Source organism: Cyprinus carpio, chromosome B19 (assembly GCF_018340385.1).
Source record: "Cyprinus carpio isolate SPL01 chromosome B19, ASM1834038v1, whole genome shotgun sequence".
Taxonomy (NCBI): Eukaryota; Metazoa; Chordata; class Actinopteri; order Cypriniformes; family Cyprinidae; genus Cyprinus; species Cyprinus carpio.
In genome coordinates, this window is record NC_056615.1 from 25,116,165 (window position 1) to 25,138,057 (window position 21,893).

At 39.0% G+C, this 21,893-nt stretch overlaps 1 long non-coding RNA gene across 2 annotated transcripts; it reads left to right on the plus strand.

Annotated features, from left to right (window-relative positions):
- The first annotated feature begins 3,484 nt into the window (after positions 1–3,484).
- LOC109074981 lies at positions 3,485–15,568 on the plus strand. 2 transcript variants are annotated; one of them, XR_006157405.1, is made up of 3 exons: positions 3,485–3,682; positions 12,992–13,094; positions 15,115–15,568. It is a non-coding gene; the product is annotated as an uncharacterized LOC109074981 (long non-coding RNA). The 2 variants fall into 2 exon arrangements; XR_002015119.2 differs by lacking the exon at positions 3,485–3,682 and adding an exon at positions 12,419–12,621.
- Positions 15,569–21,893: the final 6,325 nt, after the last annotated feature.

Genomic DNA, 21,893 nt, shown 5'->3' on the forward strand with positions numbered 1-21,893 from the left:
AGTAGCCATGTAATAAGCGGGATAATGTACATCCAGCTGGTTGTTCTCGCAGAATAACAATGATCAGGACCCCGACGCGAAGCCAAATCCTGATGTAAAAAGAGCAGAGTTGTGGCACTGACTCTCTGAGGTATCAAAAGTGCACCGAGTGCTTACAGCATTCTGTTTTGACACCCGGCTGCCTCCAAGAGTGAACTGTTGAACTGGGATATTCCATCAACAAACTTAATATGTAGGCTTTATATTTTATTTCTTGGATGGGATTTTTGGGCTTTTTCTGTTTATTTCCTTTTTTTTTTTTTTTTTTTTTTACATACATTTAGATAAGTTGTATAATAATACTGAGAAATATTGATTCTTGTAATGATTAAGATATTGTACTGTTACACTTTTACATGAACATCTGTACAGCACAGTAAATATAGATATTTTCCATTATTTGAGGTTTAAATCGAAATTAAGTTACATTTTTTATATATTGGTTGCCTTAAAAACATTGTAAACTTATTTTGATTCTTTAAAAAGAAATAAACTTCACAAAAAAGGCCAAGCGGTGAATGTCTGTCTTTCAGGATACATACTCTCTTAAAAAACAGCAGCATCCATATTTCATCAGAATACATTCATTAACTTTTGCTTCAGATTCAACAGAATTTTCTAGAATTACAGTTGTTAGATCATATATGATGTTAAAATGCATGATTCCTTCCCAAAGTTGATATGAGATATTAATCAGAAATCAAAATGACTGTATTCACCACTGCAGGCATGCAGCTGACATTTCCATCAACTGTTTTTCACTAGTCACCAAATACAGCAAATGTGATCTGTTAAACTCAATTCTACCTAGCAACTTAAGTAATTACCTTCAGTAATTTGGACAAGTAAAGCACTTTTCATTTACAAAATTTAATCTTAAAATCAATTTTTGTTCAAGTGAATCAATCTTGTATATAACAGTTGTCTTTTTAATAACGCTTGATTTAAAGATTTAACTAATAAAAAAAAATGACATTCATAATGTTTGTGTTGTTACTGAGCTTCATAATTGGTGTCTAGAGGTTTGTGTATGTACATGGACCTAAATCACACATCTAAGTTTCTTTTACAGACACTATCCACATCACTTTCACATTCAACTGTTAATACACTTATATAAAAATGCCTTTAACTACAGAAATAAGTTTGGTCTCTATTTTGAACTATGTAAAATACCAAGATAATGCATTTTTGCAGCACATACATTATTTTGGTAACACTTTATAGTAAGGATTTATTTGTCATCATAAGTTAACTAGATTAGTTTACATGAACAATACTTAGCATTTATTAATATTACACAGACACAGGTGGTTAAATTATAGCACACGAAGATGAAGATACAATCAGAATAGTCTTGAATTAAAAACTCACTCAGGAAAACAGATAACACAACCCCTTAACATTGATGGAGACAGAAGAAGAAGAAACTCAGGAACACAAGAATTATGAATAATAAAGCAAATGAGGGACTAATGAGTAATTAACAGGGCGACAGGTGAACAGAATGACTAACAAACAACACAGAAAAATAAGGTCTCACAGGACCACTTAAAAGATTCATGAGAGTGATTCTGTGCCTCTTTGGGATTGCACCATGAGGGTTTGTTCACCTACAGATCACAAGCTTTTGGCAGCCAGTGCAAGCTGAAGAGAGGTGTGACGTGAGCTTTCTTCGGCTCTTTGAAGCAGGTGCAGAAGGGCTGAGTGACATCAGCGGAGACAGGACAGAGAGAATGGCTGGGTTAGGGCTGGTTCTACCACTATATACAGGTCCTTCTCAAAAAATTAGCATATTGTGAAAAAGTTTATTATTTTCCATAATGTAATGATAAAAATTAAACTTTCATATATTTTAGATTCATTGCACACCCAACTGAAATATTTCAGGTCTTTTATTGTTTTAATACTGATGATTTTGGCATACAGCTCATGAAAACCCAAAATTCCTATCTCAAAAAATTAGCATATTTCATCCGACCAATAAAAGAAAAGTGTTTTTAATACAAAAAAAAGTCAACCTTCAAATAATTATGTTCAGTTATGCACTCAATACTTGGTCGGGAATACTTTTGCAGAAATGACTGCTTCAATGCGGCGTGGCATGGAGGCAATCAGCCTGTGGCACTGCTGAGGTGTTATGGAGGCCCAGGATGCTTCGATAGCGGCCTTAAGCTCATCCAGAGTGTTGGGTCTTGCGTCTCTCAACTTTCTCTTCACAATATCCCACAGATTCTCTATGGGGTTCAGGTCAGGAGAGTTGGCAGGCCAATTGAGCACAGTAATACCATGGTCAGTAAACCATTTACCAGTGGTTTTGGCACTGTGAGCAGGTGCCACGTCGTGCTGAAAAACGAAATCTTCATCTCCATAAAGCTTTTCAGCAGATGGAAGCATGAAGTGCTCCAAAATCTCCTGATAGCTAGCTGCATTGACCCTGCCCTTGATAAAACACAGTGGACCAACACCAGCAGCTGACATGGCACCCCAGACCATCACTGACTGTGGGTACTTGACACTGGACTTCAGGCATTTTGGCATTTCCTTCTCCCCAGTCTTCCTCCAGACTCTGGCACCTTGATTTCAGAATGACATGCAAAATTTGCTTTCATCCGAAAAAAGTACTTGGGACCACTGAGCAACAGTCCAGTGCTGCTTCTCTGTAGCCCAGGTCAGGCGCGCTTCTGCCGCTGTTTCTGGTTCAAAAGCACACACCTGTGCATGGTGGCTCTGGATGTTTCTACTCCAGACTCAGTCCACTTGCTTCCGCAGGTCCCCCAAGGTCTGGAATCGGTCCTTCTCCACAATCTTCCTCAGGGTCCGGTCACCTCTTCTCGTTGTGCAGCGTTTTTTTTGCCACACTTTTTCCTTCCCACAGACTTCCCACTGAGGTGCCTTGATACAGCACTCTGGGAACAGCCTATTCATTCAGAAATTTCTTTCTGTGTCTTACCCTCTCGCTTGAGGGTGTCAATGATGGCCTTCTGGACAGCAGTCAGGTCGGCAGTCTTACCCATGATTGCGGTTTTGAGTAATGAACCAGGCTGGGAGTTTTTAAAAAAGCCTCAGGAATCTTTTGCAGGTGTTTAGAGTTAATTAGTTGATTCAGATGATTAGGTTAATAGCTCGTTTAGAGAACCTTTTCATGATATGCTAATTTTTTGAGATAGGAATTTTGGGGTTTTCATGAGCTGTATGCCAAAATCTCAGTATTAAAACAATAAAAGACCTGAAATATTTCAGTTGGTGTGCAATGAATCTAAAATATATGAAAGTTTAATTTTTATCATTACATTATGGAAAATAATGAACTTTTTCACAATATGCTAATTTTTTTGAGAAGGACCTGTATATATATATATATATATATATATATATATATATATATATATATATATATATATATATATATATATATATATAAATAAATAGAGAGAGAGAGAGAAAACCAGTGGAGCAGAACCAGCCAATCCAGCAGGACACGCCTCAAGAGACAGCATCCCAGCCAGCACTTCATCTAGAGCTCCATTGACCAGACAGGAGCCACACAAAAGCCCCCCTGCTCCTCCACCACTGCCTCCACCCGAGCCAGAGAGACAGAGCTACGCCCAGGCCGTCAGTGGAGGAGTAAACCCAGCCAGCAGTGAGCTTCACAACATCCAACATATGCTGAGTATCATCTACTCTCGCCTACTGACACACAGTGGACAGAGATATGAACATTAAGAAAAAAATCCAAATTGAATTAGTTGATGTTCCACATTACCCACATCATCCAATCCAATCCAATCTGTTATGTTTTTGCTCTCTTTTTTGTGTCTTTCTCTTTTTCTCAAAATAGCAAACAAACTCGATAAATTATCTTTCTTTTTGTGATGAAATCACTTAGAATCTCCTTGTGGAATATTCAGAGTCTGAATTCCTCAGTCTTTGGTCTGAAGAGTAAAAAACAGACTTTGAGAAATTGATTACCTAGATATCATTATTTTACAAGAAACCTGGTGTAGAGGGGATGAGTCCACTGGCTGTCCCTCAGGATACAGAGAAATTATATAATCTTAAATCAGACTTAGCTCCAACACACAGGAAAGAGACTCAGGAGGGATGATAATCTGGACTAAATCTGAACTGTGTATAAAATTAGTCAAAAGAGACCAGTACCACCTGTGGCTGAAAATTAAAAAAGACATCATATCAACATCCCAGCCTGTCTTTCTCTGTGCCATATACATACCACCCCTCGAGTCTCACTATTTCCTAGAAGAAACCTTTCAAAATTTAGAGCAAGAAATCAGCCATTTCCAGGCCCAGGGAAACGTGCTGCTTCTGGGTGACTTCAATACTAGAACTGGTGACAAATTAGATTTCATAGAATCAGAAGGCACCAGATTCATTTCTGGCAATAACAGATTTTTCCCTTCTCCCCTCCCAGACAGAACTGTGTTCAGAATTATGTCATTCAAATGGACAGAAAACAGTAGCACTACTTACATTAACGCTACTGAATCTTCAGAAATACAGTCCCTCTTACATGCTTTCCAAATACAGGAATACCATAAAAATCAATTCAGCATCAATCAAACAGTGAAAGATATAAATAAAAAATTCTATAAGACAGCACAAAGAAGTGATATGACAATTATAAAACCAAAGAAAAAGAAATTGGACACTGACAGATGGTTTGATTCAGACTGTAAGGCTCTGAGAAAAAACTTCCGAAATTTATCCAACCAAAAACACCGTCAACCAGAAAACCAGGACCTCCGACTTCATTACTGCGAGGCACTAAGGCAATATAAAGCCAAACTCTGCCGGAAAAAAACTCAGTTTCTGCAAGACCAGTTTGAAGAGATCGAAAAAAAAACAAAACAATAAATTCAAACAAATCCTGGGATAAATGGAAAATATTAAACAAATCAAATCAAGAAGATCTGGCTATCCAAGAGAGATATGGAAAAATAATTTCCAAGAATTATAACTGAAAATAGCTCAACTGAAATTCAAAACTCTGATCAAAATGAAATAATTAAAAAACTAGACAATTTAGAAAGATCAATAAAAGCAAATCAAAACCCCTTAGATTTCCCCATAACACTGAAAGAGTTGGAAGATAAATTACGGGTCCTCGAGCCCAAGAAAGCCCGCAATGTTGACGGCATCCTGAACAAGATGCTGAAACACACAGAGCAAAGCTTCAAACTGGCCATCCTCAAACTCTACAATGATGTTCTGTGTGTAGGGTTCTTCCCTGAGATCTGGAACCAGGGCCTCATCAGCCCCATTCACAAGAACGGAGACAAACTGGAGCCCAACAACTACCGGGGCATTTGTGTGAACAGTAACCTGGGGAAGGTTTTCTGTAGCATCTTAAACAAGACTGTCAGGCTTCCTTATCAAACACAATGCCTTGAGCAAATATCAAATTGGGTTTCTCCCAAAATGTTACACTTCTGATCACATTTTTACACTACAAACACTAATTGATAAATATATACATCAAAACAAATGGCAATTTTTTTTCCTGTTTTATTGATTTCAAGAAAGCATTCGACTCAATCTGGCATGAAGGACTATTCCTAAAACTTATTGACAGTGGAATAGGAGGTAAATTCTATGATTTGATCAAATCCATGTACACAATCAGCCAATGTGCAGTTAAAATTGGAAACAAAAGAACTGAGCGTGGAGTGAGTCAGGGCTGCAGTTTAAGCCCCACTCTCTTCAACATTTACATCAATCAATTGGCCAGTGTTTTAGAACATGCTCCCATTCAAGGTCTCACTCTCCATGACAAAGAAATAAAGTGCCTTTTTTATGCAGATGACCTGATTGACCCCTAAAGAAGGGCTTCAGGACGGCCTGGATCTGCTGGTGGACTGCTGTCAGACCTGGGCCCTGACAGAAAACCTCCAAAAACTAAAATAATGATTTTCCAGAAACACTCCAGACCTCAAGGACCAACACACACATTCACACTATCACACAGAACCATTGAAATCACAGAAATATACACTTACCTCAGCCTAAATATTACTAATAAATGGCTGCCCACTGCTCCAGGTGTGTGTTCATGGTGTGTGTGTTACACACCGTCACCATTCTTAAACATTGAAAGCTTAAAAATCAGAACACAAATTCTGAAAACTGAGTCACCATAACCAGCCTTATGTCACGTCACTTTGACTTCCACGATCCTGTCTGTGTTTGGAGCTCTGTGTCCCTATTGTTGCCTTGCTCCTTTCCTGTTTCCCTGCTGCTCTGCTCCCTTGTTTGTTGTCATGGACACTCATTGAAACACACCCATCTCCTTGTTAGCTGCTCTGGTAAATGAGGTCAATTTTCATATGGTAACTATTTTTCAGTCATTTACATTTACATTTAATCATTTAGCAGACGCTTTTATCCAAAGCGACTTACAAATGAGAACAGTAGAAACAATCAGATCAACGAGAACAACAACGGTATACAAGTGCTATGACAAGTCTCAGTTAGTGTAGTACAGAACACGTAGCCAGGGTTTTTTTTTTTTTTTTTTTTTTTTTTTTTTTTTTTTTTTTTTTTGGCATATGATAGAAAAGAAAAAAAAGGTAAGTACTAGTATTAGTTGGTTAAGTGCAGGCGAAAAAGATGAGTCTTTAGATGTTTTTTGAAAATGAGTAAAGACTCAGCTGTTCGAATTGAGATCGGGAGGTCATTCCACCAGCTGGGAGCAGTCCAGGAAAAAGTCCGTGAGAGTGATTTTGAACCTCTTTCGGATGGCAACACAAGGCGACGTTCACTTGCAGAGCGCAAACTTCTGGAGGGTGCATAAGATTGAACTAGTGAGTTTAGGTAAGTTGGCGCCGTGCCAGTGGTCGTTTTGTAGGCAAGCATCAGTACCTTGAACTTTGATGCGAGCGGCTACTGGTAGCCAGTGTAACCTGATGAGGAGAGGAGTAACATGGGCTGTTTTTTGGCTCATTGAAGACAACCCTCGCTGCTGCATTCTGGATCAGTTGTAGAGGCTTGATAGTACATGCAGGAAGGCCCGCCAGGAGAGCATTTGCAATAGTCCAGTCCTGGAGAGAACAAGAGCTTGGACAAGAAGTTGGGTGGATTGCTCGACAGGAGGGTCTAATCTTCCTATGTTGAATAAGGCAAATCTACAGGATCGGTCGTTGTAGCAATATGGTCTGTGAAGCTAACTGATGTCCATCTTAGGTTTCTGGCTGTCCTAAGGAGTTTATGGTTGACGACCCCAGCTGATCTGTATAGAAGAAGTTGTGATGAAACAATGGGTTAGCTGGAAACCACCAAGCAGGCCGGTCTTAGAAGCTTAACTGAAGGTGATGCAATCATCAAGTCCTAGGAAATTGCTGGAGAGACACCGTCGGGTCATCTGGTTTGGAATGAAAGTAGAGTTGAGTGGTATCAGCGTGACGAACCCAGTTGTCTATTCCTAGAGAAATCCTAAGGAGCGGGTTCGTTGTAGCTTGGTCTGAACCGATGATCCATCACAACTCCTAGGTTTCTGTCTGTCCTGGAAGCTGGTTGACGAACCCAGCTGTATAGAGAATTTGTTCGATGGTTAGCTGGAACCACCCAGCAGTTCAGTCTTAGTAAGGTTGAGCTGAAGGTGATGGTCATTCATCCAGCTAGAAATGTCACTCAGACAGCTGAAATGCGAGCAACTACCGTCGGGTCATCTTGTTGGAATGAGTAAGTTGAGAGTTGTGGACATCAGCGTAGCAGTGATAGGAAAAGCCATGCTTCTGAATGACAGATCCTAATGACGTCATGTAGATGGAGAAGAGAAGCGGTCCAAGTACTGAGCCTTGAGGAACCCCAGTAGCAAGTTGTTGTGACTTAGAAACTTCACCCCCTCCAGACACCATGAAGGATCTATCAGACAGGTAGGAGTTAAGCCACTGGAGTGCGGTTCCAGAGATGGCCCATCTTTCTGAGGGTGGACAGGAGAATCTGGTGATTAACAGTGTCAAAAGCAGCAGACAAGTCCAGCAAAATGAGTACTGAGGATTTTGAAGCTGCTCTTGCCAGTCGCAGGGCTTCAGTACCACCGAGAGCAGGGCAGTCTCAGTTGAGTGGCCACTTTTGAAGCCAGATTGATTGCTCTCCAGGATGTTGTTCTGTACAAGAAACATAGAGAGCTGGTTGAACACAGCTCGTTCGAGTGTCTTTGCAATGAATGAAGAAGGGATACCGGTCTGTAGTTTTCTAGAAGTGCTGGATTTAGAGATGGTTTTCTTCAGCAGTGGGCTTACCCGAGCCTGCTTAAATGCTGAGGGAAATGTTCCCAGAGTGAAGAGAGGAGTTGATAATGTGAGTAAGTGAAGGTATGACTGAAGAAGAAAAAATCGCTTGAAGGAGGTGAGTGGGGATCGGATCCAGAGGGCAAGTAGTAGGATGACTGGACAGGATAAGTCTTGGAAACGTCCGTCTCTGAGAGTGGAGAGAAGGAGGAGAGAACGAGTGAGCATTAGTCGTTGTGAAGTTATCCTCAGTCTGCGGCGTGGAGAATTGGTCACTGATGGTTCTTGTCTTATTTGTGAAGAAAACTGCAAAGTCATCAGCTGTAAGAGTCGATTGAGGAGGAGGTGGAGGCGGATTAAGAAGAGAAGAGAAGGTTTTCGTCACAACAGTTGTTAATCTTGTCGTGGTAATATGATGTTTTAGCAGTGAAGACGTTTGCAGAGAAGGAAGAGAGGAGAGACTGATACACACTGAGGTCGGTAGAGTTTCTTGATTTAAGCCATTTCCTCTCTGCAGCCCTGAGTTTAGAGCGATGTTCACGGAGTACATCGACCAGCCAGGGGGAGACAGATGGGGATTGCTGCCATTCTAGCACCTGGGTTTAAAGCGATTGTCCAGAGGGGCAGGTGGTGCTGACTGGACAAAAAGTGTCCAAGCAGAGTGTCAGAGTGGAACAAAAAGTGTCCGTAGCACTGTTCGTGTCCAGAGCTGAAAACTGCGAGAGTGAAGGAAGTGAGGATGCAACCACAGAGGATAGGCGAGATGGAGAGAGTGAGCGTAGGTTCCGTCGAAAGGTGACCCGCGTTGGAGCGTGTGCCGCTTCAGGAGTAAGTGTTTAGATTAGCAGTAATGAGGAAGTGGTCTGAGGTGTGCAGTGGAGTAACTAAAGTGTTGTCCACTGAGCAACAGCGCATGTAGATGAGGGTCCAGTTGGTTGCCCGATTTGTGAGTGGCTGTAGTAGAGACTCGCTTGAGATCAAATGAGGCGAGCAGAGTGTTGAAGTCAGCAGCCTGGGGTTTGTCTAGGTGGATGTTGAAGTCACCAAGCAGTACCAGAGGAGTACCATCTTCAGGATAATTTGATAGCAGCACGTCCAACTCCCTCCAAGAAGTTTCCCTATTGACCTGGGGGACGATAAATGACCACAAGTGGATTTGAACAGGGTGGGTTACAGTAACAGCATGTGTTTCAAATGAACTGTGACCTGTAGGTGGTGGTTGAAGATCAAATTTCCATTCTTTCGATATAAGGAGACCAGTACCTCCACCCCTCCCAGTCGTACGAGGGTTGTGGAACAAGTGAAATGAGTGGAGAGGGCTGCGGGAGTGGCAGTGTCCTCAGGTTTGATCCAGGTCTCAGTCAGTGCCATGAGGCTGAGACCAGAATGAGTAGCAATAGAAGAAATGAAGTCTGCTTTGTTAACAGCGGACTGGCAGTTCAGAGACCAAGTGGAATAGAGAGCGTCGGAGTAGAGTTCAGAGGGACAGGCCTTAGACTTGTCAGGCAGGCCTTCCTTCGACGTACATAGCGTGCTCTCCGAGTGTTAGTAGTGATAGTAGAGATCTGAAAGCACATAGTGACTACAAGTGACGAAAATAAGTTATTTGCGGAAGAGCTGTACAAAAATTGAAGGGGAGAAAAGCAATACTCAAGTGCCCTGTCGGTGTCCTTGCTCGGTGGAGTCGCACAGGTAGAGTCGATGGTCTTTACACTCATCGGTCTTCACACGAGGGCTGCTGCGACCGCTGCCGCGGTGACCCCTACCACTTATATATTTGCCTGATTACCTGTGATTGAAGTCAGCTGGTCACGCCTCTCTATTTAAACAGACCGAACCGAAACTGTCCAGTCCCGCGATAGGCAAACCACGCCTCTCTAAACCAAACGCCACAATTCACACGTAACACACACAGTGATTAAAGCAAAGTTTCCCTAGCAACGATAATCACGCAGTACTCTAATGAGAAAACGAGGCAAAAACACTTACAAACTCCCTTCCACCTCTTCCGCTCTAATTTCCAAACACGACTGACAGTCAAAGTCCAAACATGTGGACTGTAGTTCTTCTGAGCCTTGAAGTTACTCTCACCTGTGCAGGTGAGTAAATGGATTAAAGTTAACTGTGTTTAAGCAATTTGTATGATTTGTTTTAAAGTTCAGCAGAGTCCAATAATTATAATTAATAGGCCAAGAAAAATGTTATGTTAAAAATGTAATATTTTGGAATTGACTAAAGTAAAATAATTAAGCTTTTATAACAGGGTCAGTTTCATTTGTAACCTGAACGCGGTGGTGTGTCCATGTATTATGATACTTATTTGGTTTTGAATATTTGGTTGATGTCATTGTGGACTTGTTTTATTCAATATTTAAAACTCTCATGTAGCCGGAGATAGTTGCAGATATTTTGTTTTTAAAGAGGGGAAAATTAACTTAAAAATGAAAGGTGTGGTATGTATTTTTTCAAAAACACTTTAGAAAACTGAGTCGAGTGAGTACCAAAACAAACTTGTAGCCAATCAGCAGTAAGGGGCGTGTCTACTCATGATGCGGAGGAGAGAGAGTTCAGAGGAAAACGTCTGCGGAACAAAAGAAGGCTTAAAGGGTTAGTTCACCCAAATATTAAAATTATGTCATTAATGACTCACCCTCATGTCGTTCCAAACCCGTGAGACCTCCGTTCATCTTCGGAACACAGTTTAAGATATTTTAGATTTAGTCCGAGAGCTTTCAGCCCCTCCATTGAGAATGTATGTACGGTATACTGTCCACGTCCAGAAAGGTAATAAAAACATCTTCAAAGTAGTCCATGTGACATCAGAGGGTCCGTTAGAATTTTTGAAGCATTAAAAATACATGTTGGTCCAAAAATAGCACAAAACTACGACTTTATTCAGCATTGTCTTCTCTCCCGGGTCTGTTATGAGCGCGTTCACAGCACTGCAGTTTAGTGATATCCGGTTCGCGAACGAATCACTCGATGTAACCGGATCTTCTTGAACCAGTTCACCAAATCGAACTGAATCGTTTGAAACGGTTCGCATCTCCAATAAGCATTAATCCACAAATGACTTAAGCTGTTAACTTTTTTAATGTGGCTGACACTCCCTCTGAATCAAAATAAACCAATATCCCGGAGTAATCCATTTACTCAAACAGTACACTGACTGAACTGCTGTGAAGAGAGAACTGAAGATGAACACAGAGCCGAGCCAGATAACGAACGAAACATTGACTCGTTCTCGAGTCAAGAACCTTTTCTGTCGGACGCGTCTGGTTCAAGAACCGAGGAGCTGATGATACTGCGCATGCGTGATTCAGCGTGAAGCAGATTGACACACAGCGCGTCTGAACCGAACTGGTTCTCTTGATGATTGATTCTGAACTGATTCTGTGCTAATGTTATGAGTGCGGGTAAACCGAAGGCTTGAATCAAGGGCAATCATCGCCAATGACGTCATTACGTCGAGCGCAAAAGAACTGGTGAGCAGTTTTCTTCAACCGGTTTATTGAATCGAACTGTCCGAAAGAACCGGTTCGCGGAAAAGAACAGAACTTCCCATTAGAGGTGGGCAGATCGATACTAATATCGATAATATCGATACCAACGTTGGTATCGGTATTGATCGATACCAACGTGAAAAAATCGATACTTAAGTTTCAGTTTCTCTCGTTTTGCGACCTGGCCGTGTTTGTCAAAATGCTGCTGCTGTCACAGAGCAGAGCAAGCTCTCAAGAGTGCTGCTCGTGCTCGACACTGCTCTCCTCCCCCTCTCCTGTGTTGTACCGTCACGTGACTCACCACTAGCGCTACCACCAGCAGTAAGGGGCGCGCGCCACTCAGCCGCACATTTCTAACAGCAGTCAGTCAGAGGCGGAGAATGGCAGCAGAGAGAAAGAGGAGCGTTGTATGGCTGTATTTTCAGGCCGAAAATGAGAACAGAAGTGCACTAAAGAGGAGAAACATTTTTTGTTAACATGCTACTTGAAAAGAGAATTTGTTTTTACATTTTTTATATTTGTGAAGTAATCATTTTGTAACTTTGTTTATTTAAATAAAACAGAAGTAACCAAAAGTTGTTTCTGAACAAAAGCTTTTGTAGTACTGATTAATAACCCAAAATGCAAATCACAAAAACAAACTAAAAGTCATGAAAATTCATTTAGATTTAGATTGAAGACACATCCACCTTAATTATTAAAAAGTATCGGTATTGGTATCGGTATCGGCGATACTGTCGAGATGTTTATCGCTATGAAATCACGTTCAAGAAGTCTCATTCAGCGCACATCGCGATATTTGCCATCAGTTTACATGTGCCACAGGTTGGGTGAGTAGTCGTAAATACGCTGATTTAATGCCTGTTATAAAATGTATTCCGTCTTCTTTATTAATCAGAACAGTAGCTGTAGTTTTACTATGGTATAGCAATAGCACAATAATCACCAAACCAACTATGGTTGTACAACTGTAATGGTAGTGTTTTGATGTGGTTTTATATGACAGATATCACAGTAATCACATTTACGGTACCATGCTTTTAATACCTTTTTATGTGAATTAAAAAAAAGTAAATAAATAAAGGACACATATTTTTTCCCATCTTGCAGTTCATTCATATCAGTTTATATCTTAAATATTTATATTTAAAATTCTGTCTCCCCCCCCCCCCTTTTATTATTTTTATTTTTTTTTTTTAGCTGAAAAGACGTAAAGGAAGCAGTCAGCCCAGTCGTGTTTGTGGAGAGGTATTCCTTCAGAAATGGAGAAGACAGAAAGCTGCGGAGGCACACATTTGCAGCAGTAAGTCTGTGTTAGTTTTACCTTTTATCAAACTGCTGTTATAATTTGCACAGCATTTGTTGTTTCTTAAACTCTTGCACTGTCCAAATACCCACATTTGCCATCTTTGCAATTGACCACTTGAATACTGTAGAATGTTATCTGGTGTTCAGGTGATTTGCTTTGATTGATTTGCCCTGATTGTATCCACCTGTGGGCATATCAAAGGACTCATTAAAAAGAGACGCACGAGATGAAGCAGAGGCTTCGAGGTGGGTGACTTGTGGGGTTACGGTTTGTTGTCTCTCGGGGGCAATAGGCCATCCGGAGATGAAGATAGACAGTTAGTTAGACTCCTGTGTGTGAGTGAGTTGAGTTAGGAGGGAGGGGTTAACTATTAGTGTCACCATAACCTCGCAGCATTGTTTGTTTTGGCATTTTGCCCGACTGTCGTGCTAACTTAGGGAGACGTGTGACTCTATATAATTGGACTTGAGTGTTTTCCCCGTTTCCGAATGCGTATGGACTAGAAATAATAGTGAACTTTATCTTCACCTCCTTATTGAGTGTTTCTGTCTTGACGGTCTTCCGTTGCTGCTCTTCACCCCACGGCTGGGTCCTGCAAGTTGGGGGAGAGGGAAGTGTTTTAACTTATTTCTGTGTGGATGAGAGAATGAATGGTGTGGGTGTGTGAAGGGCGATCGGTATAAGAGGGTTGAGTCGGGAGTATAGGAACGGAGTAACACGCCTTAATGATGTGTGCAGTGTAGGTTGATGTGATGTTTTCAATAGGGGTCACCATTGTATTAATCTATTGCATTTGAAGATTCACGGTGTGTGTAGATGAATTGACGTGAGGGATTGTGTGTTGTCCCGTGCCCTTCTCTTCTGTCCTCATACTCGTACCTGTGCTTTTTTTTTCTGAGAAGCTGTATCTATTCTAGGCTAATTGTAATAAAGGAAGTGTTTTCTTTGGTACAACGACTGTGGAGTTTTATTTTGACGGACATAGACTTAAATAAGGTTCGTTACAATACTTATCTGACATATTTCCTGTATTTGGCCAAGTGTTCGAGTGAGCATGAAGACTACAAGTGTGTGTCGAACTTTTCATGACCTGATGCCAGTGGTTCCCAATCCTGGTCCTGGAGAACCCCGACACTGCATGGTTTTGGTGTCTCTCTTGTCTGACACACACTTTTGAGGTCTTGGAGCAGGGATCCTCAAATCTGGCCCACGAGATCCACTTTCCTGAAGAGTTTAGCTGTAACCCTAATCAAACACATCTGAGCATGCTAATCAATGTCTTCAGGATCATTAGAAAATCACAGGTGGGTGAGTTTGATCAGGGTTAGAGCTAAACACTGCAGTGCATTGGCCCTCCAGGGTAAGATTTGAGGAACCCTGTCTTGGAGTCTTCACTGATGAGTTGAATCAGGTGTGTTTGAAGAGGGAGACATCTCAAATGTGCAGTGTTGGGATTCTTCAGGACCAGGATTGGGAACCACTGCCTTATGGGACACATTTAAGTGTTTACAGAGATTTTTTTATATTTTTTATTTTTTTAGAAAATTTCTTTAATTTCTTTAGTTTAGTTTGCATTTTAAAATAAACTTCTAAATGTCTTTTCAATAGTCCCTATTACAGATGAAAATTTAATTTGTGGTGCTTCTAATTAAGTGATAAATAAGCAATTGCAAATGATGTACAAAATAAATATACTTTTCTGTGGACCAAGAAACCGTGCAACACTTTGTTTTACTACTAAATTATTTTCAATATCTAATTATTATTATTAATATTTCACATACATTGGAAAGGTTTCTGTGACCAGATCAATTACACTACTGATAACAGTCCTTTAAGCATGCAATCATTTTTAAAATAATTCATATGAATATAGCTTGCTATTACTGACTTGCTTTAAATAATAGATGCATTTAACATTTAATTATACAGCATCTTTACAGAGACTGCTTTTATGGTCTAAAAAAAAAGTTGCATGTAATGTAATAATATTTCCTTCCTTTCTGTCTTACAGGATTGTTTGCAGATAATGCTGTCCTTCTCCATCATGCACAAGGACTCACCTCTTTAACTCTTTATCCCCCACACACACAGAAATGGTCCCTGGATCAGTGTTTAGACTTTGCAGTGGTTTGATTTTTGCAGAAAATGCAACTTTGTTTTAGTTATAAGCTTTGTTTTAGACCTTCCAGCAACCCATATACTGTATACAGAACCAGTGATGAAAACAATAGTTGAAAATAGTATTTCCGTATTGATAAAGCATTGTGTTCTCTTTTTCAAGGTTCATACAGTAAACTTTACTTCTGGTGCTTTTATCATAAAAAAGCATCAGTTCTCATCAGGAGTTTTAGTAAAGGACATATTCATGCACAGCCATCCCCTAGTTCCAGTCATGAAGTGAATGATGTTATTGTCAGTTATATTTCTGCATTTTATGTAGCAGGTGTTTGTTTTCCTGAACACTTTATCTTTTCTTCCATTGTTCAGTGTTTTTTTGGTGCTGTGCTGATAGAGTTTTATAGATGATATTGCACACTTGACATGCATGTCTTCATGGTGTTATTTTCTGAGTTTGAAACAGTGTGTTGTATCACTTTTTGGTCAATTTAACTTTTAAGAAAATTGATTTTTCCAGTGTTCTCTGAAAGACTGTATCTGTATATACTGTATTTACTGTTTTGTTTTTTAATAAAAGTATTTGCATAATGAAAATAGTTAACGTTTACAACATAACTACCTTTTTATTCTTCATAGTGGCAAAAACGAGCTTGGTGACAGTGGATGACCAGGAAGGTGTAGACGTTAATAAAACACAATCTAATAGGTAGCAAATTTTATTGATTGTTAACCAATCTATCCCTTCAGCCGAAAAACGGAAGACATTTGTCATAAATGACCATAAATGGTTAAGGAAGTGTGATGACGCTGCTCAGCTTTGATGTCATTGGCTGTGAATTTCCCTTGTCACCGCAGGACTGTCTGTGGTTGGACTATCTTTTAACCCATATTAAACAGCATATCATGTTAAAAAGTATGTTTTGCTGCTATTATCAAATTAGTAATATATTAAGTCAACAATGAAGTGTTGCTATATTGAGAAAAATTACCTCTTCAGCGAGATCCTAACCCTAGCCCTAAGCATAACTTCAATGAACTACAAAGGAAAGCACCAAGTTTTCCCTTTCCATAGATAGAACGACAGAGGCTTGTGGGAAATGTAGTTTAAAACTTTTTATTAACGAAATGAAATAAATAATATATTTAATGGAAAACTGGACATCTAAATATTTTCATTGTGTAAACCTCTATGATATAATTGAAAGACAGAGTGAAATTTGGTATTTTACAGTGAGCAATATTTAAAATGCCTTTATGACACCTTTCCATTTATTTCTGAAAACTGTACCCAACATTATTTTATCAGCATAACATAAGTAGTAATCCTGCCGATTTTCTCTTTGATTCGTTAATTGGACTCTGATTTACAGCCATTTGAAATGTACAGTTTTTGGCTCTTCCAGGGGGTGCTACTGGGCCCCTGGGGGTAGAAGGGCAGTAAAACCTACATATATGTATTCTCCTCATCATGGACAACAAATTGAGCTGAGTCACATTTATATCTGACAGTTTTCACAGTCCACCCTTTTCTATTCTTATGTCATGGCTAGTATAGCTTTTGACAGGACATTGTGAGGCCATCTGATGAAACATGGAAAAATAAGAAAGAAATGATTTAATAATAAAAATAATAGATTATTTTTTTTATTTTTGAAGTAAACGGCAATAAATATAATGGATGAACCTGCAACAACTTGCCGTTATCTATTCCCTGCTGTTAAGCAGTAATCAAGGACAATTTATACACATTGTGATACTTCACTTATTACACAAGGACAAATTCATGCAGTACTAAGAATACTATATATATATATAAACTAATTAGCAAAAATCAGTGTAAAAAATGTCATCCTCATCCCCTTATCTTGCTCCTCACGTGCTGGACATTAGTGTTAAATAACACATAATTCTGTCTTTATCTTTTCGATGCCGTCCGACCATTCTCAGTCCTTACATGAGCTCATGGAAAGAAGTAAATGAACATGAAGCCTTTTAGTCTGCTCACAAACTTCTTCACCGTTTATTATTACCTTCACACATTATATAGTTGCATTGCAAAGGGTGGTGTAGTGGTTTATCCAATAAGCATTGTACACTACATCATATAGGAATGTCTAGAAAACAAGGGGTTTTCCCTCCTGCTGCCTCTAGAGCCCGTACATCTGTATGTTATATAGAATGGAAGTATGGCCAGGAAGTTCTTATTAGACATATTAGGCATACACTTGGCCAAGGATACTTCAACTCTGAGCAGAAGGACAGACCGAACTCAATAACCTTCGGGCCTATAGCCCCCGTCCTGGTCTGAACATCTGAATTCATGAGGAAATATACATGTGTGCGCATACATTGAGGTATAGAAAGAGAACACAGAAGGGAGGAGGGAGCAAGAAAGAAGAAAAGGAGTAAGAAGGGAGGAGGGATTGCAGAGAGGCACAAAACATCTGGCAGAGAGCATAAAATAATCTAACAGTTCCCCCATTTGTTTATATAATAAACAACATAAAAGCTCTCTGCCCAATTCCCCTTCTCTTAACATTAGCTCAGCATTTTTCTCATTCCACTTAAGATCAGCACATTCAACAGTTCTATTCATCAACACACTCACGAGCATCCTTTACCAACTTGCGAACCAAGGCAAAAATCATTCTGAGTGTTCGCTACTTCCCTTGCCTTATAATAACTAAGCATTCCTAGACATATTCAGTAAACCTTTATCAATCAGCATCAATCAACCTTGATCAAACATTTACCATCCGCCTCATTATGAGGGTTATCTGTGCAACATAATATTCCCACTATAACACATTTTGTCCTTTAAACATAATCTGTTCATTTTGCAGTGCAGGTAACTGTAAGCCTTGTAGCTTTTCCTTGGCCTCAATCTTAACAATATGGTTGGCTAGTCACTACTACATGTTCTTAGCAAATGTGTGGTGTATCTGCATTATCTAGCCAGGCATTTTACCAGTTTAGCAGCCATGGCCTAATAATTTTAGTATTATTCTCACAAGTTCTAGTTTCCTTCACATAATTCTCTATCAAAACTTAATATATTAGACTGCAAAAATTTAAATGCTTTTCATTACATTGTTCACATCTTTGGTTTCTAAAAAATACCTCTTTATCCCCAACTGGATATGCTTAATGTATGAGACCTTAACCAGGACAGTCAGATTCGGGCCAATATGAACTAACCCCTAATGTCACCTGGATGTCTGCTGGGTTGCTGACTTACTATAGCTCTCAGGTTTATAATGTCAGGTGGACTTCTAGAGGTGGTCCAATTTTTCATCTCGTCTCATTTGTGCTGCACTTTTAATTTTTAGCTTGTGTTATTAATAATTATAATGTAAAAATCAAGTTAATCTAACAAATTAACTTTTAAAGTCTATATCAGTGCTATAGACCTATGCAGTAACTCGAGTCAACTACTAGAACAACAACATTATCAGTAATGTCAAACAAATACACAAAAAATAAATCTTCTGATAAATGTAAACCATATCATAATCTCTTCATTCCATGCTGTATCAGAATGATGTCAGGATCAGGATGATTTAATCAGTCTCTTTTCCCTGCTAAGAGTTGCTCCTCAATCCTTCCTTGATTCTGGCAGGATCTTAATCAGTTGGAGCAAACAGCGGGCTTTAAAGCCACCAGTTGAGTTTGCTCATTCTCCTCGCTGGTCCCCCTAAGGGACTCTTCTGCCCCTGCCTGGGTTAGAGGCACACCTGGTGTGAACTCAGGATGTTCCTCCTTTCAACGACAAGGAACACCGAAGCCATATATATCGCTGTCTCATCGGACATTCCAGATTAGGTAGTAATGTGCATGCTCTTGGTTTTAATGCAGTACAAGGTCCATGTTGATTATTCCTGCTACATTCTCAGTTATTCCTCAAGTGTTTGTAGCAATAAAGCCCATGGCCCATGCATCTTGTAATGCAAAATAATTAATCTTGTAACTCCCTTTATTTCACAAAAAAAATGGCATATTTGTTACTAAATATATACAATAATAACTTTCTGGTGTATTGTTGTTCCCAATGTCATTAATCTGATAAAAAATGTTTATGTCTTAAAAAATAATCCCGGTAATTAATAACGTAGTTTTTCCAAGTATAAAATAAACACATATGAGCCTACCTAGTAAAATTATGATTTTACCAAGAATTTTCAATACACAATATTCATCATATTAATTTTATTGACGCATAGACTATAAAGTTGATAAAGTAGCATTAAGACAAATAAGATTCAAGGAAAATAATAATGGATCATCAAAAATTAATTAATATCATAAATTAATCAGTTCACACAGATGAGTAATGAAATGTCCTTAAAAGTCAAACAATCCCATCCAGGCAACTGTGATACAGATCATGTGATACATATAAGACATGTGATACTGTTTCAGAAAATAATGATTCCTTATCATCACATCTAAACTGGTTTCATTTCCCCATCGTGATCTTCTTCTTCTCTCGTGTCTGTAAACAATGTGTGGTTGATATCCAGCACTGATGTGAAGTAGCTTTTTCTCAGCCAGAGGATCTCTCAGTCCTAACATCCCATTTTCAGACAGATCCCAGACCTGTTCAAAGTAAAACAAAAAACACAAACAATTCAGATGAAGTTGTTTAATGGACAGTCAGACAGTTTAATGTTCTGTGTGATTTTAGCAGTGTGAACAACTATGACCCTTTAAGTACTGGACACATACCATTCTTCAAGCTGTTTTAAGACCTTTTGAGAAGCTTTTTCTTTGAAGACAATTTACCACATCCTCTTCTTTCATTCCTTTCAAGAGCATCACTTGGTCAAAACCCCTCATTTGGCCGATGAGATCATCTGTACAAAGTAAAATTGTTAAAATACTGCAATAAACAATTTCATTATGCAAGAATTAAGAAAAAGTTACAGAGGCAAAGGACTTGCTCTTGAGACACCCCTTAGCATGTGACTGAAGTTTTTGCCTCTAGAATCTCATCTATTGTTGCAGTAAATGTGTCTTTTTCCTCTAGAATCTTTCGCCAAAGTTCACGACTTCTCTCACAAATGTGTTTTAGTCTGTGCAGTGTAAGGCCTGGCTTCAAACCAATCAACTATCAATCCACAATTTATAACACAACATTTACAAAACAATGAAATAATGTAAACCACTTTTATAAAACTTGTATGCTTTTTTTAAGAAAAACAGGTGGTGTTTTTTAAAAACTTAAGATTAAAAATGTTCCAGTCACACTTTGCTAACATGCTGTAATTGTAATAGTTGTATCAAAAAAAAAAAAAAAAAAATATTAGAAAGAATAATCACGGCTGACATGAACAGTCCTGTGAGAGATCATCATAAAGTGCTGTAACACATAACACAGCATTGCTTCAATACACACATACCAGAGGACTTTCTGTCTTCGTTTGGGCACAAGATGGCCGTCTTCATTCCTCATCCTGAGCAAATAATTTCCTTGGTCTTCTTCTCATCTGTAAAACAAGATAATCTCTACTTACTCTGTGTGCAATTAATATTGCTCCTTAAACATATAATTAAAATCATTTAAAATAAGATTCAGACCAGAGCATTTGATGAGTAAATGTTGATTCAAAAATATTCGAAACAAATGTACCTGGGAAGACCTGATCATGGCAAGATTCGCTGAGACTCAGTAATAGCTCTTTTAGTTTTTAGCAAGGTTTGAGAGGGTTGGCTCTTAAAAGAAAAGTAAAGAAAGATATTGTAGACCTGAAAAAGAAGAACAGCATTATCTGCAAGCAATCCTGTAAGACAGAAAGGAAGGAAATATTATTACATTACATGCAACTTATACATTACTATGGGTTTTTTTAGACCATAAAAGCAGTCTCTGTAAAGATGCTGTATAATTAAATGTTAAATGCATCCATTACTAAAAGCAAGTCATTAATAACAAGCTATATTCATATGAATTATTTTAAAAATGATTACATGCTTTCAGGACTGTTATCAGTAGTGTAATTGTTCTGGTTCTGACAAATTGATCAAAGATTTGATATCATGTGACACATCAAACTAGCATTTCCACTTGTGGAAACATAAATGACGAGGTGCAGAGAGATATTATGTATAGTTGGAACATGAACTGATGGGGCTTATTTGAAGTACCGGTAATTTATTAAGAAGCCAATGGACAATAAAAACTTTCTGACTGTGTGGGGCATTTGACTGCTTTCCAAGAAGAGCGCATGTGCGACTGTCAATATTGTGATAGTGTCAGATGAGACGGTCCTGGGGCTTGTACAATATCATACAAGTGTTAAACTGAATTACTGAATTATTAACACTTTGATGTGCGACTATGTTTAGAGTTCTTACTAATGGGGCATTTTTAATACTTTTACCCTGTCCAAATACCCACACTTGCGATCTTGGCCACTTGAAAGCGTGTGTACAGTACGTGACAGTCCGTGCACAAGTTTTAATAATGCCAAAGCGCAGTGCCCTTAACGCACACTAAACCCACACTATCTCCAATACTGCTCCGAAACGCTATACCAGGCTTAGTGTATTCCATCATGCATCATGTTTTGGAATAAATTGTGAGACTTTTTGCAGAGATCTCACGAGGGGTCACGGAAACCTTTCCAATGTATGTGAAATATTAATAATAATAATTAGATATTGAAAATAATT